Genomic DNA, 15,709 nt, shown 5'->3' with positions numbered 1-15,709 from the left:
GTGATGCATGACTATATTACTAGATCCAGTTCAAACTGAATCATCTAGATTGCTGATGACACAACAGTGGTTGACCTCATCATTAATGACAACGAGACACGTACAGAGAGGAAACAGCATGGCTGGCAGAATGGTACAAGTACAATATCTTGAGTCTCAATATGGATAAGACCAAAGAGATGATTGTGGACTTTAGGAAGGTGCTGGGTGATCACTCCTTACTGCACATTAACAGCTCCTCCAAGGACAGAGTTAGAGTATCAAGTAACTGGGCGTGTACATAAAAGACGATCTCACCCGGTCCCTCATCACCCACCTCTTTGGTCAAGAAAGCACAGCATGATCTTCAATTCCTGAGGAGACTGAGGTGAATGAGGCTCCCAGTCCCCCCATTTTAGCCATTTTTTAAAATATACAGCAGCACAATCAAGCACTCAAGCAATCAAGCACTAATCCTGATTAGCTACATCATCATCTGGTGCGGGAATTGCAAGGCATCTGACTAGAAATGCCTACAAGCGATTGCAAGGCCTACTGAGGGATTACTGGGGTGTTGCTTCCACCCATGAGAGATATTTATCAGAAGCTCTGCATATGTAGGGCCCTATACATTGTCAATAATCCCTCCTATCCACCCAACAATCTCTTTGACACACTACCATAGCATTGGGCCAAGAACTCTTTGTATGGGAAACAGCTTCTTTCTCCAAGCTGTAAGACTACTAAACTCCCCGCCACCACCCAGATCTCATCACATATGAAGTGCCCAACAGCATTATATTCAAAATGCTGGAGGAACTCAACAGGACACACAGTATCTATGGAAAAAGTACAATTGACATTTCAGGCCAAAACCCTTTGGCAGGACCCTTTGGAAGGGTTTCAGCCCAAAACATTGACTATACTTTTTGGGTGTGTTGTTTGGATTTCCAGCATCTGCAGATTTTCTCTTTTTTGTGAACAGCATTATACTGTTTACTTTTTAAACTTGTATCATATATGCAACTTTTTTTTTGTTAACTTAAGTGTGGTAATATTACTTGATATGTTATGTGCATGAATTATATATACTGTGTTGTGCACCTTGGTCAGGATGAATGTCGTTTCATTTGGCAGTACACTTGTATACGACTGAATGACAATGAACTTGAATTGACTCAGGTGTGCTGGATATTTGGGGCCTAAGATTTACCAAAATATAATTTATCACAAGCCAGAGAGATCAGAGAAACAGCAGAATAGAGTCCTTGACCTTTCCCACCCACCTGGCTTCACCTACATCCTTCCAGCTAACCTCCGTCCCCTCCCGCCACATTTTATTCTGGTACCTTCCCTTTCCTTCTAGTCCTGAAGAAACATCTTGGCCCTAGGGTTAGACTAATAAATCATTTCCACAGATGCTACCTGACCTGCTGAGCTCCTCCAGCATTTTGTGTGTGTTGCTTTGGATTTCCAGCGTCTGCAGAATTTTTTGTTCTTAGAATAGAGCAGATGTTCTCACTCCTGATGGCTCACACATTAATCCTGTCTGTACATCTGATCTGCAACAGCTATCTCATTATATAGCCTGCAGACCCACCACATCCTTCCCAGAAACATCCACCAGGGAACGCAAGAGTTCCTTTCACTGAACCCAAATTCCTCACATCAAATGCATAAAGCTGCTTTCAATTACCAATGCTATCATTGGAAGTTAAAACTAACTGTGGTTTTATGTTGGGGCCTGCTCTGGTTTTGTATGGGAGAGCTTGAGTTCTGCATGCATGGTATTATTTCTTAATGTATTAACTCCCACAATTTTATTGTTGGAAGCTGTATGAATTGTATGTAAAAAATCATATGGCTCTTTGCTGGTTTTGGTCTACTCATCATCCCTCCAGCTGCAAAACCCTGGCGGCCCTCAATTCACAAGAGGGAATTTAGCAGGAGTTTTAGGTAAACACTGAGTGACCTGCACCAAGGTTAGTAGTTAAGGAATTATGGAAACCACTGGCAAACCAAAAGCAGACTGAACGAATAAAGATTGTGATCTTAGACTATCAGGAGTCTGGCCTCTTTATGAAATAATTTAAATAAAAAATGGAAGTTCCACAGTTTCATTACTAATTTTAAATAATCACTTCTGTTGAGATTTATTATAGATGATTTTTTTTCCTTTTGCAATTCAATTTTGTCATTTCACAGACTCTATTTGAGAAGACACGTTTTACTAAGTTAACACTAGCCTTGAGATGGGTTACAGAAGTCAAATAATCAGGTTAAAAGTGGTGAGCTGCAAAGCATTGTGCTGTAAAATGTGAAAGCTAAGTGAGGGGGAGAGAGTGAAATAAAGAAAATGACCTGAGACAAAAACATAATCAAGCAGAAAATACTGGTTAACTACTCACAATAAGTCTGGCATCATGTTAACAAAGAAATGTATTATTTAATGACACACACAAAATACTGGAGGAACACAAGTTAGACAGCATCTATGGAGGGGAATAAATAGTCAAAGTTTCAAGCCAAGACCCTTCTGCAGGACAGGAAAGGAAGGGGGCAGGAGCCAGAATAAAGTGAGGGAGGGAAAGCAGTATAAGCTGGTGATAGGTGAAAATAGATGAGGAGAAAATGGGTGGGTGGGGGAGGGAGGGGAATGAAGTAAGAAGCTGGGAGGTGAAAAGTGGTAAAGGGATGAAGAACAAGTCTGATCAGAGAGAACAGTGGCCCATGGAAAAAAGGGAAAGAAGAGGGGATTCAGAGGGAGATAATGTAAAAGAGAGGAACAGGGATGAGGAGGAACCAGAATGGGGAATGGAAAAAGAGAGGAAGTATGAGAGAAATTACTGAAAGCTGGAGAAATCAATTTTCATCCCTTTAAGTTGCAGGCTACCCAGACAGAAAATGAGATGTTGCTCCTCCACCCTGAGTATGACCTCATCGCAGTTGTAAAGTAATGGACTGACATGACAGAAAGGGAATATGTTCCTCAAGATTCCCTCCGGTATCTTACCCACAAGATCCATCATTACTTGGATATTCATTATATATGTAAATAACCTGAACATGAATGTACAATTAACATGTTTGCTGATTATACTAAATTAGAGATCTTATTGTATTTCATCATAACCTGCTTCACTTATCAACCAATTAGGGAAATAGGCTCAAGAATGTTGAATGGATTTCAATTTGGATAGATATGAGATGATGCCTTTTGGACAGTCAAGCCAGGGTAGGACTTGCACTCAGTAGTTACATTATTGGGTACCTCCTCTACCTAATAAAGTGGCCACTGAGTGTATATCTGCTGAAGTCCACTTCAAGGTTTGTGTTGTTGTGCACTTCGGCACATCACTGTTGTAACACGTGGTTATTTGAGCAACTGTCTCCTTCCTCCAAGCTTGAACCAGACTGGCCATTCTCCTCTAAACTCTCTCATTAACAAGGAGTTTTCACCCACTGAACCACTGCATACCAGACAATTTTGTTTATTGTATCATTCTTGGTAAACTCAAGCAGGGGTAGCCAACCTGGGGTCCATGGACCCCTCAGTTAATGGTAGAGGTCCATGGCATAAAAATAGTTGGGGACCCCTGCTCTAGAAAGTGTTGTATGTAAAAATCGCAGGAGATCTGCAGTTTGACATACTCAAACCCACTGGTCTGACACCAACAATCACTCCACAGTCAAAATTGCTTAGATCACATTTCTTCCCCATTTGGATATTTGGTCTGAACAACAAATGAATCTCTTGACCATGTCTGCATGCTTTTATGCATTAAGTTGCTGCCACATCATTGGTTGATTAGATATTTACATAATTGAGCAGGTATACCTAATAAAATGGCCATAGGGTGTATATAGTGAATGGCAGGGCATTGAGGAGTGTAATGGAACAGAAACAGCTGGAATACAAATGCACAATTTACTGACAGTGGCTGTACAAGTACAGAGGATGGTGAAGACAGCTAGTCTGCTATCCTTCAACAGTCAGGGCAACAAGTTCAGGAATAGAGACATATATTGCAGCTGTTTAAGCCATTGGTGAAACCACACTTGCAGTAATGTGCACAATTTTGATCATCCTGTTACAGGAAAGACATTACCAGGTTGGAGAAGGTGCAGATGGATGTTGCCTACACTAGGGGCCTGAACTATAGGGAGAGTTTAACAACATTGGATATTTATTCCTTGGAGAAAGAGATGTGACCTTAAATTTATAAAATCAAGAGAGGTATGAAGAAAGTGGTTGGAATTAGTCTTTTCCCCAGGGTTAGGGAGGACACAGATACAAGAGCGGAGAGTAAAAGGTATTTGATGTAACTTTACAAAGAATAGTGTATACCTGGAATGAGCTGCCAGAGGAAGTGGTTAAGTCAGATACAATTGCAATATTTAAGGGGCATTTGAATAGGTATATGGAAGGGAAGGGCTTTGAGAGTTATGGGCCAAACATGGGTACTGGGACTAGTTAGGACAATGCTGTGGTTGGCGTAAATAAAGGGCCTACTTCCATGCTGTATGACTCTGATTCCATCTACGGTACCTCCACAGTGTTATAGACAAAGGTGAAACTATAAAACAACTTCAGGAAAGAGGGAGGAAAGGTAGCAGGAAAAGAAAGTACACTTTAACTTTTGCACAAACGTAATACAAAGCAGCAGTTCCACTGTGTACTATTTGTTTATTGTGTAACAACAATCTCCATTGTTGACTGCAATGGTAGGACATGATGGCCCATATTGACTACACAGATGAAGAAAGGGCACCATCACCAACCTTCTCAAAGCAACTTAGGATGGAAAATAAATGAGGTTTTGAAATTACTTTAAGCATTTGATTTCAGGGTGTTTAATAAAGTTCAGTTAACTATTTTGAATATACTCAATGACTAAGTATCCATTAGTTCCTATTTTGAATTCCAAACTTCACAATTCTGTTTATTTTTTTCTCTTCTTCTCAATCCTCAAGGATCGTCTCCTTAGATGGTCACATCCTTGTTGGAAGAACTTATTCCTAGTGTCTATTTTATCTTGTCATTAAAATGTGCAACTTTAGTGGCATCAGTTTTTCTTTTAAGCTCTTGAGAGCATTAACTCAATCCCTCATAGAATAATCATCCCATTTCCAGATATCAGTCAAATCAACTTTTAATGCATTTTCCATTTAAGGCAGACATATGTCCTTACCCAAGTATCTGAATCAAGATGCAACTAATTGTAGTATGACTCTGCTACTCTTTCAGCTCAACTCTTTTGTAATACATACCAAACTTCCAATTGATACCAATTATTTTTCCAATTGCTTGGTGTTTCTGCATGCTAACTTCCCATGATTCATGTACAAGGACACCAGGGCCATCTGAATACTAATAATCTGTAGTATTTCTTTATTTAAGAAAATATCCCATTTCTATTTTTTTCTTTCTAAAGCAGACAGCTAGCTCTAAGTTACCTTCCACCTTCTGTGTGTTTGCCCACACATTTAAGCTTCAGTTTTTTTTTGCATTCCACTCACAATTTACTTTCCCGTCTAATTTTGTATGAGTAAATGGATTTATGAGACTCAGTCCCCTCAACTACATCATTCACTATAAAAAGCTGAAGCACAAGATTTATCTTTATTTCAGTATCTCAAGCAGGAATGACTTGCTTATGCTTCATTTCACACTACTGTATTACTCCAAGGCCCATGAAACTTGAAACCATGACATAACCTCAAGACAAACAAAATCTGCAGTTGCTGGAAATCCAAGCTGTGTTTCTTAAACTCATGAATCTCCTCGATAAAATACTTTTGAAAACATACTACATCGACAGGTTTACCTTTATTTATGTTCACCATTTGCCACAGCTGACAATTTTAAGAAATAGGAGGAAAAGTAAGCCTTTTGGCCCTTTGAGCCTTCTTCAAAATTCCCAAGATCACAACTGATCTAACTCAAAGGCAGCAAGAAAACAATTATAGTATAAAAATATTAGAACAGGTTGGAACCAAATAAGTATTTTTTGACATCACAAGCAGTCTTTGTTTCCAGAAGCACAAATTTCACTGTTTCAGAGTTCACTAAAACCTGCAGTTTCAAAGCCTTGTTACTAATAGTTGGCACAAGTCCTGACAATTTTACTGAATTGTTGTTACTAGCTTCAGGACAGGTTCACAACAGGTCACAGCAGATGAAAAGAATTACACTGCCATGTTGGATGTATCACCCATCAATGTCTACCAGAGCCATTAGCATTTACAACAAATCATCTTAAAATGAAGTTTAAAGAAAAATCAATATCTGCCAGCATGTAGGCAGAAGAACCAGATTTGAAAAGCTCCATGGAATTACTCAATATAATAATGTCAAGTATAGCCTCCTCCACTCCAGAATCACTAGTTCTAAACTCAATAGTTAAAAGTTCTCAAATAAATATACTCAGATTTTTCTCATGTGTGCCTTCGGATTCTAATATATCTATGTTTACCACTTATAAGGCACTGCAATTAAGGTCGGGCAATAGTAAAGACAAGTCCTCAAAAGAGAAGCACGATTTGTTGAGTCATAGAGCACGGTAAGAAGACCCAGCTCACTCATGCTGATCAAACTGCTCATCTGACATCCTTTTGCCTATGTTTGGCCCATATCCCTCTGAATCTTTCCTATAACACAGAATAAGCCTCCCCACCAAGGATACTATCTACACTCCTTGTAGCCTCAGCAAAGCAGCCTACATAATCAGCGTCCACACTCACATCAGGTAGAAGATATAAAACCCAGATAGCCTGTACCACCAACCTTAAGGACTGTTTTATCCCACTGTAATGACTATTGAACAGTCCTCTAGTACGATATGATGGACTCTTGACCTCACTGTAGTATATTATTTAATATTTCAGTAATTATTTAACTAACATTGTTAATATATTTGATTAAGCATTCTTTGTTTACACACAGCAATTCATTATGGGTTATATAAAAGAAGTACGGGAATGGCATATGTCATTACACCATCACATGATATGTGAGTCCCTCATTGAAACAATAGTCAGCATCCCGGCTCATGTGCTATTCCTTCAATTAATTTCTGGAATTACAAAAAAATAACAAGGAGGTTTTACAACAAAACAAAAACAAGACGACTACCTACCTTTTGAAGTGCAGCATGTTTTTCTTCAGAAGGGGAGAGACACATTTGAGTTTTTAAAATGGCAGAAAACGGATGAAATTATCAAGCAACAAGTACAGCCACAAGTTCATAAAGAGTGAGTACAGGGTGATGATAATAATGATAAATATAAAAAGAAGCAGAAATGGCTGGCTACATTGGAAAGGTAGACGTGTTTGATTGCACAACAGATAACTGGATGATTTATACTAAACAAATTGAGTAGCATATTGAAGCAATAGGTAGAAAACCGGAGTATGCTTAGAAGTTTAAATGCTCTAACCAAACCAGCCGAAATGGGTTTTATTGACATTGTGCATGTAATACTGGAACACTTTGAACTTAAACCATTGTTCACTGCAAAATGCTTTAGGTTTCACAAGTGGAATCAAAAGGCATGGAAATCCACTTCAGCTTATGTAATTGAATTGAAGAAGTTGCCTGAACATTGTCAGTTCAATGATGGGCTTAATAATGCACTGATAGATCACTTAGTTTTTGGAAGAAAGCCTTCAAAGCACAATCCACACGTAAAAGAGCAGTTCAAATCGCTGTATGAATGGAAACCGCAGACAGAGACACAATTGGGTTGCAGTCAGGGATGAAAGTAAGCATGAACAAAATTGCAATGTCTAAACAGAAAACTGCCTGGCTGAACAAACTGTGTTACCGTTGTGAAAGGTCTCACATTCACCAAACCAATGCAAGCTTAAAGGCAAAACTTGAAGAAAATGTAACAAAGTAGGACACAACAAAGAGCATGACAGGCAGAAAAAATAAATGGACTGCATAGGGAAGAGAAGAAGATAAAAAATCAAGCTGAAGTTTCAAAAGAACACTAATCTGCATTCTGCTGATTAAATTTACTTTGAACTTTGAATTCATCTGTCTTCATATCTTAAATGTGCACAGTACCACTTCTACCAGTTCCTTTGATAGTACATTCCATATACACACCAATGTGTGAAAAATGTGACCCTTAGGTCCCCTTTAAAATCCCCCCTCCCCCTTAACTTAAACCTATACCGTCTAGTTTTAAGATTCTTTCTTGGGAAAAAGACTGTGATCATTCATCTTACACATATGTCCCTCATGGTATTATATAGCTCTGTGGAACTCAGCCACTTTCACTCCAGGGAAAACAGCTCCAGTTTATTCAGTCTCTCATTATAGTTCAAGCTGTCCAGCCCTATCAATATCCTTGGGTGTCTTTTCTGCATCTTTTTCAGTTTAACGACATCATTTCTATAGCTAGCTATGTGACCAAGCCTGCATACAATACCCCAAGTGCAATTTCAGCAATAACGTACAGCTGTACCAAAGTGCTGGCTCACCAATGTCCTTTACAGCTGTGCCAAGTGCATTCTCACCAATCGATTCAAGCAAACTGATGCTACTTTCTGGCATTTCGGTATTTTAATATAAATGTAGTCACATAAATCTTTGAAACTCAATGGAAAAGCTCCATTCACCATACTCACTCAGCGTGAATCTTCCACCATTTCTGTTCGCACAAGTGATAGTTGATATTTATAGTGTCAAAGTAAATTGTACACAATCTCTACATCTTACCAACATTCAATTCAATTCAAAGGATTCACAGTACATTTATTATCAATGTATGTATGCAGTTTACAACCGGAGATTCATCTTCTCCATAGACAGCCACAAAACAAAGAAAACCATGGAACCCGTTCAAAGAAAAGCATCAACCACCTCAACTGAGAACAATTAATTAACAAAAAAGAATCTCTCACTTCCAACTTATTACAGTACAATGATATGCTAACACAAATGTTATATCTGCAACAATTCTTGCAAAAGGCCAAAGGGCCAGAAATAGTCCCAGTATCTCCTTTAGAGTTGTAATTTTTCTTCACTTATACAGCCAGATGTACTCTGGAGTTATTTCTCTATATTTTCTGGGTGTAAGAATCAGTTTAACTTAATTGTAGTAGTCTAAATAACTGCATTTTACATTGCACATGCTCCACTATAAACTATTACTACCACTCAAGTCTACAGAACTCTGCTGACATTATGCAACTTCTCTGCAATCTTCAGATTCTCCCTACAGCCCAATGCCTTTGTTTCCTAAATTCAAAAAGTCGCTCAGCATTTCATCGTGATGAAAATGCTAACTATGCACTATTCAGGAAATAAGGCAATCATAAGATGAAAGCAGAAGTAGTAACTCAGCAGATTTGTTACTTTTTAGAGGATATTTTCAGCCATAAAACCAAATCATCTCAAATTCTAAAATCTGCCCTGAACAACTATGAAGATTTTGCATAGAGACATCAAGCATCTCCTCGATAAAGGTACTTTTAGCTCTAAGAATTCTTGAGGCCATCAGAGTGAAAGTTACTTAACGCTCTTTCGATTGGATGTTGCCAAGAATAGGGCTTCAAGCACGGCCTTGCCAGGGATACTTTTGGTTCAAGGCTGCTGCCAGTTTTAACTGCCAAGAAGTTGCCATTTTGGAGTGGGAAAAGATTCACAAATACAGCTTTATTATGAAGTCACGTTAAACCACATTTGAATCTCAATACAGTGCAACGGCTGCTTTTAAATCTAGTCTGTAATTACAGAGAAATTCCACTCCACAGTGTACAATTATATGAAGCAGCTCGAAAGAAACCATCCATCTATGACAAAATAAATAGTTACTCACAAGTAAAAGCTATTTGGATTAGAATAGTTTTGTCATTCTCCTTTAATATCTTCTTTGGCTCGGTGCCTAGTTTTCCTGTAATGTCCTTGCAAGACTTTTTATGTTAATCACGTCAACTTGCACAAAGAAAACGATTACCTCACAGCTAATGGAAAACGAACCTCACTTAGAGAGCTTTAGAGACAGAAAAACATCTTATAAAAGCAGGAAAGTGCAGTGGTACATAACATGATATGTAGATTCCTCTCGCAATGAATGAGACCCACGCAGATCTGGCCAGTTTCCAGACTGGTGGATCCCACACAGCTGAAAGTTAGTCACATGTGTAACAGCCAGGATGTGTTAAAAACATTTTTTCTGCACTCTCAAACTTAACAAGTACCAACAGTTTTACATTCAGATTAGAACTCCTAGCTTAAGACACTTACTGTACTAGACTTTGACACAGAAACGAAGGTTTTCACTAGTACTCACTCATCCCAGCTAATTCAATGCATTTAACTTCCTTCAGGAACATAATTTCCACATGGGAATAAAAAACTGAAAATGTTGGAAAAAAACCTCACATCAGGCCACATTTTCAGAGAGAGAACCAGCTAAAGTTTTAAAGTTGATGACCTTTCATTGTAACTAGAAAAGTTAAATATGAAACAAGATTTAGCTTGCGGGGGGGGGGGGGGGTGACATAGAAGGGAAAAACAGAGTGGTGATGGTTTGTGAATAACATAGTATGTGTCTGGGGGAGGTTTATATCATGGAAAATTTATGACAGAGGAGGCCATTCATTCAACCTATCTTTTCAGCCTGCTGAAAAACAGCTCTCTACCCTAATCCCACTTTCCTATAAGATTTCAGCTCAAATACTTATAAGAGGTGACACAGGAGACTGCAGAAACTAAAATCTGGAGTAACAAATAAATCCGTTGGAAGAACTCAACAGGTTTAGTGGGGGAGGGGGGGGGAGGAGAAACTGACAATATTTCAGGTTAAAACCCTGCATCAGCTCCTGACTCCGAGTTCCAACCAGAAACATCAACAATTCTTAACCTCCACCCACCCAACAGATAATGCTGACCCACTGAGTTCCTCCAGCAGACTGTTACTTAAAAGTGGGGCAAGTTCCTTTTATCAGTTAATTCAAATCTATGTTACTGGATTTCGACCACTTCCCTCAGCAAATATAAAGTGTTCCTTCTTTACTCTATCCTCTAAAAAGGCCCCTCAATTTTACACACCTCAGTTAGCTTTCCTTCAGCCTCCTCTGAAGAAAACAACCTTTGAAAAAAACTATGATTGGTACGCTATATGGCAGATTCGCTATTTTAAATTACCCCTTGCACAAGTGAATTAGAGAATTGGGCAAGTTTGGAGGAATGGATTTGGAGTTGAAGAGGATGCAAAAGGAAAGCTGTATATGGTGTCTGATAGTTGGCATGGAAGGCCATGTTTCTGTGCTGTATGGCACCATAATTCTAAAAGAACGCAATTGGTAACACATTTCTTTATTCTTCATAACAAAATACATTTTACATCCACCTGGGATAAATTTAATCCATCACATAGCTACAAACGTCATCAATTTTGTGCATGTTGAAAATATTATTGGAATTTGATGTAACTTCTGCCTCCAATACTCATGGTTCTTTGTGAAAATCGTTACCTTTGTCAGGTAACAGTTTTTGTTTAGTAACATTGGTGACCTTAAAGTTAAATGACTAAAGATAGAGTAATTGAGAAATTAAGGTGTCTAAAAAGCAGACAAAGCTCCTGGACTCATCCCCAATGTGAAATCATAATCTTCCAAATTTTCCTAAGGAAACAAACATAATACTGCTTTTTAATGACCAAGAGTAAAAAATAGGCCTATAAGCTTGGAACCTATTGTCAGAAAAATGCTTGAATCCATTATTAAGGACATAAAATCAAGTCATTAAGTAGATTAATGACATTACATGTAACTAACATGACTTTAAGAAGAGAAAATTGTACCCGAAGAAGGTATTTTTCTTTTTGACATTACAACCAACAAAGTAGATACAAGGGTAACCAGTCATTCAGTCTTCTTGGACTTTCAAAAGACACTTGATGAGGTGCTACTTAAGTAAGAAGGCAGAGGGTTGGGCCAAAGTAATATGGAGTTGTGCATTTTGGTAAGAAGAATTTTAAAAATGTTTTAACCTTTGAGAAACAAGTAAACATGAGCTTAAGGAATAACAGAATGTGCTGATTCACAAGACAGAAAGTAAATACTTGGATACAATGATCAGGAAAGCAAGAGAGCTGCAGTACAATTAATTAAGTCAAGTTTATTGTTATTTAACTAAATACACATGTATATCACACATATATCTATATCAGAAACAAGGAAACGCTTCTTCAAACCAGGATGTAAAGCACAGTAGTACCCATAACACACAATAACTTATCAAGGAAGGATAAAATCTACAGATGGATCACACATAAGTAACAAACTAAAGTGCATTAATATTAAATATTGTAAGGTACAGAACAGATTAACCAGTTACACTTTGAATACGATGCAGCAGGGAGTTCAGAAGTCCACTGGCCTGAGGGAAGAAACTGTTTCATGACCGTTCTTGTTTTTATGCATCAGAGTCTCCTGCCTGATGGTAGAAAGTCAGAGGATGCTGGATGGATGGGTGGGATCCTTAATAATACTAAGGGCCCTGTGTATGCAGCACCCCTGATAAATGTCCCCGATGGATGGTAGGGAAACCCCTATGATCCTCTCAGCTGTTCTCACAGACCTTTGTAGGGACTTCGGATCCGATGCTCAACTGCTTCCACACCAGATGGAAATGCAACTTGTTAGGGCACTCTCAATTGTGCTCCTGTAAAATGAGTTAAGATGGGGTGGGGGGGGGGGGGGCCTTGCTTGCCTCAATCTTCTTAGGAAGTGGAAATGCTGCTGTATCTCCTCGTTCAGGGAGGTGATATTAAGCCAGTTGTGGTCATCCGTGATGTGAACTCCCAGGAACTTGGTGCCCTCAGCTCTCTCTACAGGGCAGCTGTGTATTCACACAGGGGGATGATTTGTCAATATCTTCCTGAAGTCCTTTGTCTTCTCCACGTTCAGGAAATCTTTCTAATATTATATCACTTTTTGAGAGCTTATTTGGAGATCTGTGCGCAGTTTACTTGTTATCTAGAAGACGCTAAGTTTGCCTTTGAATCAGTGTAGCTTTGATTCTGGGGATGAGAGTGTTGACTTTTGAAGAGAATTTGAGTAAAAGATTGGTCTGTACTCACTGGAATTTTGAACAATGAGTAGAGATCTCACTGAGTCATATAAACAAAGAGGAATTGACAGAGGATGTCAAGTAGTTTATTCTTTCTGGTTGGAGGGTTTAGAATAGGGGTTCCCAACCTTTTTTATGCCATGGACCAAAACTATTAAGGGGACTGTGGAGCCCTGGTTTAGAAGAAGAGCATAGTGTCAGTGTAGCAGGAAATCAGCCAGTTAGGTTTAGCCAGTTTCTTTTTCGATATGCAGAGGATATAAAACTCAAAATTCTCTGCTTCAGAAGGCATTTGATAATATTTTCAAGACTGAGATTGACAGAACCTCAAAAATAATGAAAGAGGAGGCAGAGCTTAGGAGAATCAATGGCACCTAACAGCAAACACGAGGAAATCTGCAGATGCTGGAAATTCAAACAACAACACACACAAAAAGCTGGTAGAACACAGCAGGCTAGGCAGCATCTATAGGGAGAAGCGATGTCGACATTTCGGACCGAGACCCTTCGGCAGGACTAACCGAAAGGAAAGATAGTAAGAGATTTGAAAGTAGAGGGGGGAGGGGGGAATGTGAAATGATAGGAGCAGACCGGAGGGGGTGGGATGAAGTTAAGAGCTGGAAAGGTGATTGGTGAAAGTGATACAGAGCTGGAGAAGGGAAAGGATCATGGGACGGGAGGCCTCAGGAGAAAGAAAGGGGGGGGGAAAAGCACCAGAGGGAGATGGAGAACAGGCAAACAACTAAATATGTCAGGGATGGGGTAAGAAGGGGAGGAGGGGCATTAACGGAAGTTAGAGAAGTCAATGTTCATGCCATCAGGTTGGAGGCTACCCAGCCGGTATATAAGGTGTTGTTCCTCCAACCTGAGTTTGGATTCATTTTGACAATAGAGGAGGCCATGGATAGACATATCAGAATGGGAATGGGACGTGGAATTAAAATGTGTGGCCACTGGGAGATACTGCTTTTTCTGGCGGACCGAGCGTAGGTGTTCCACGAAACGGTCTCCCAGTCTGCGTCGGGTCTCGCCAATATATAATTGGCCACACCTGGAGCACCGGACGCAGTATACCACACCAGCCGACTCACAGGTTAAGTGTCGCCTCACCTGGAAGGAACCTAACAGCGACTCCTTTGCTTGCATCTTCAGAAACAGCTCTATTTCCATCTTTAATATCTCTATTTTTTCCTTTCAGGGTTCTTTTGAAGACCCTGATCAGGAGTTACACACTGACTCCTGACGGTTCCTTGCGGGAATGGGACCTGCTCTCAGGATTTCACGAATGCCCGTTATTCAGCATGCCAAGGGTGCGGCCTAACAGCTAGCTTCACTTGCCTTCAGAGGACCGAGATTCTGTGGCTCTGACGGGGGGGATTGGAGGTCAGTGTGTAGTGGGAGATGGAAGATCTAAGGCTGTGTGCCCAGAGACCCAAGATCTTTGGGCACAGAGCTCGGAAAAAGCGATGCAACGGACTTTTAACATCCTAAACCAACAAGTTGTTTGTTATGTCTCCCCTCTCGCTGTGAAACGGGGACACCTCTTTCTGCTTTATTAGGAAGAGAGAGAGCCTGTGGTATGTCGAAAACCAGTTGAACGAGTAGTCCTTGGAGTACTGCAAGTCTGTGTCTTTATTGATGCTTTGCTCACGCTTGAGTGCTCGGTAGCAGATGCTGATGCTTTTTTTAAAACCAGTGGAGGGAGGGGGGAATCATTGCTTGCTGTCGCTTACGTGCAGGAGGGAGGGGAAATCGGGGTGGGGTACTTTGAGGTTCTAACATTTAACTTTCATTCATTCTTTGGGGGCACTCCTCTGTTTTTGTGGATGGTTACGAAGAAAAAGCATTTCAGGATGTATATTGTATACATTTCTCTGACATTAAATGGACTTTTGAAACCTTTGAATCAAGAGATAATGGAACCTGGTTCACTCTATCATTGGCTGCATGTCTTTAAAAGCCACAGCACAAACATGTGGAAATCTCTCCCCAAATTCCCCAACACTTGTCAAGACTTTAATAAAGTCCACTTAATCAAGCCTTTGCTTATCTGTCTTAATAGCCCCTTATGTAGAAATGTGCAGAGGTTTACTTGATGACATTCCTGTAAAAGTACCTTGGGACATTTTAGTTCTTTGAAAGGTACGATATAAATGCAAACTATTGCAATTTTATCATGGAAAATGTGCTGCCACAATGTGTGATCTGTAGTACACTGAGAAACATGCTTGATACAACCCATTTGGTATGACTAGTTCAAAAAATTCCTCTAATTTATCACCCAAATATACAGATTTGGAGATTAAAAATAATCAGTTCACAGCAATTAAACTGAACAATATAAATGATTCCAGGGATAATAGAAAGTTCATTTTTATATTTACTGAACCCTTATGTCCCTTTAATTAAGCTCAGAAAACAATGGATATTTTGTCAAACATAACTGTACACCAAAGTGCAGTAAATGGGTTAATAAAAACACTAATTTTAGATGGTTTCATCTCCAGCATTGATACGACATGTTCAGTGAGCTAATTCCTATCTGTTACAAGTCTGAAAAACTAAAAGCCACAACACATCATAAAAATTTATGGAATTTCCTACTCTAGTAACACCCTTGATAATTATTTGCTTAAACC

General features: G+C 39.4%; 1 protein-coding gene across 14 annotated transcripts in view; it reads right to left on the bottom strand.

Annotated features, from left to right (window-relative positions):
* The window catches only part of atxn1a (ataxin 1a), a 478,304-nt gene that overhangs the window by 213,181 nt on the left and 249,414 nt on the right, over positions 1–15,709 (bottom strand). Inside the window, exon 1 of one of the 14 annotated variants that reach the window (XM_073023947.1) lies at positions 9,811–9,831. The exons of the other annotated variants lie outside the window; for them this stretch is intronic. The gene's annotated coding sequence lies outside the window, so the exon portion shown is untranslated. Of the gene's footprint in view, positions 1–9,810; positions 9,832–15,709 lie in introns of those variants that run through there. 14 annotated transcript variants of the gene reach the window in all.

This window comes from Hemitrygon akajei, chromosome 20 (assembly GCF_048418815.1).
Source record: "Hemitrygon akajei chromosome 20, sHemAka1.3, whole genome shotgun sequence".
NCBI lineage: Eukaryota > Metazoa > Chordata > Chondrichthyes > Myliobatiformes > Dasyatidae > Hemitrygon > Hemitrygon akajei.
Note: the sequence above shows the minus strand (reverse complement) of the source record. Positions and strands in the feature narration are given on the sequence as shown.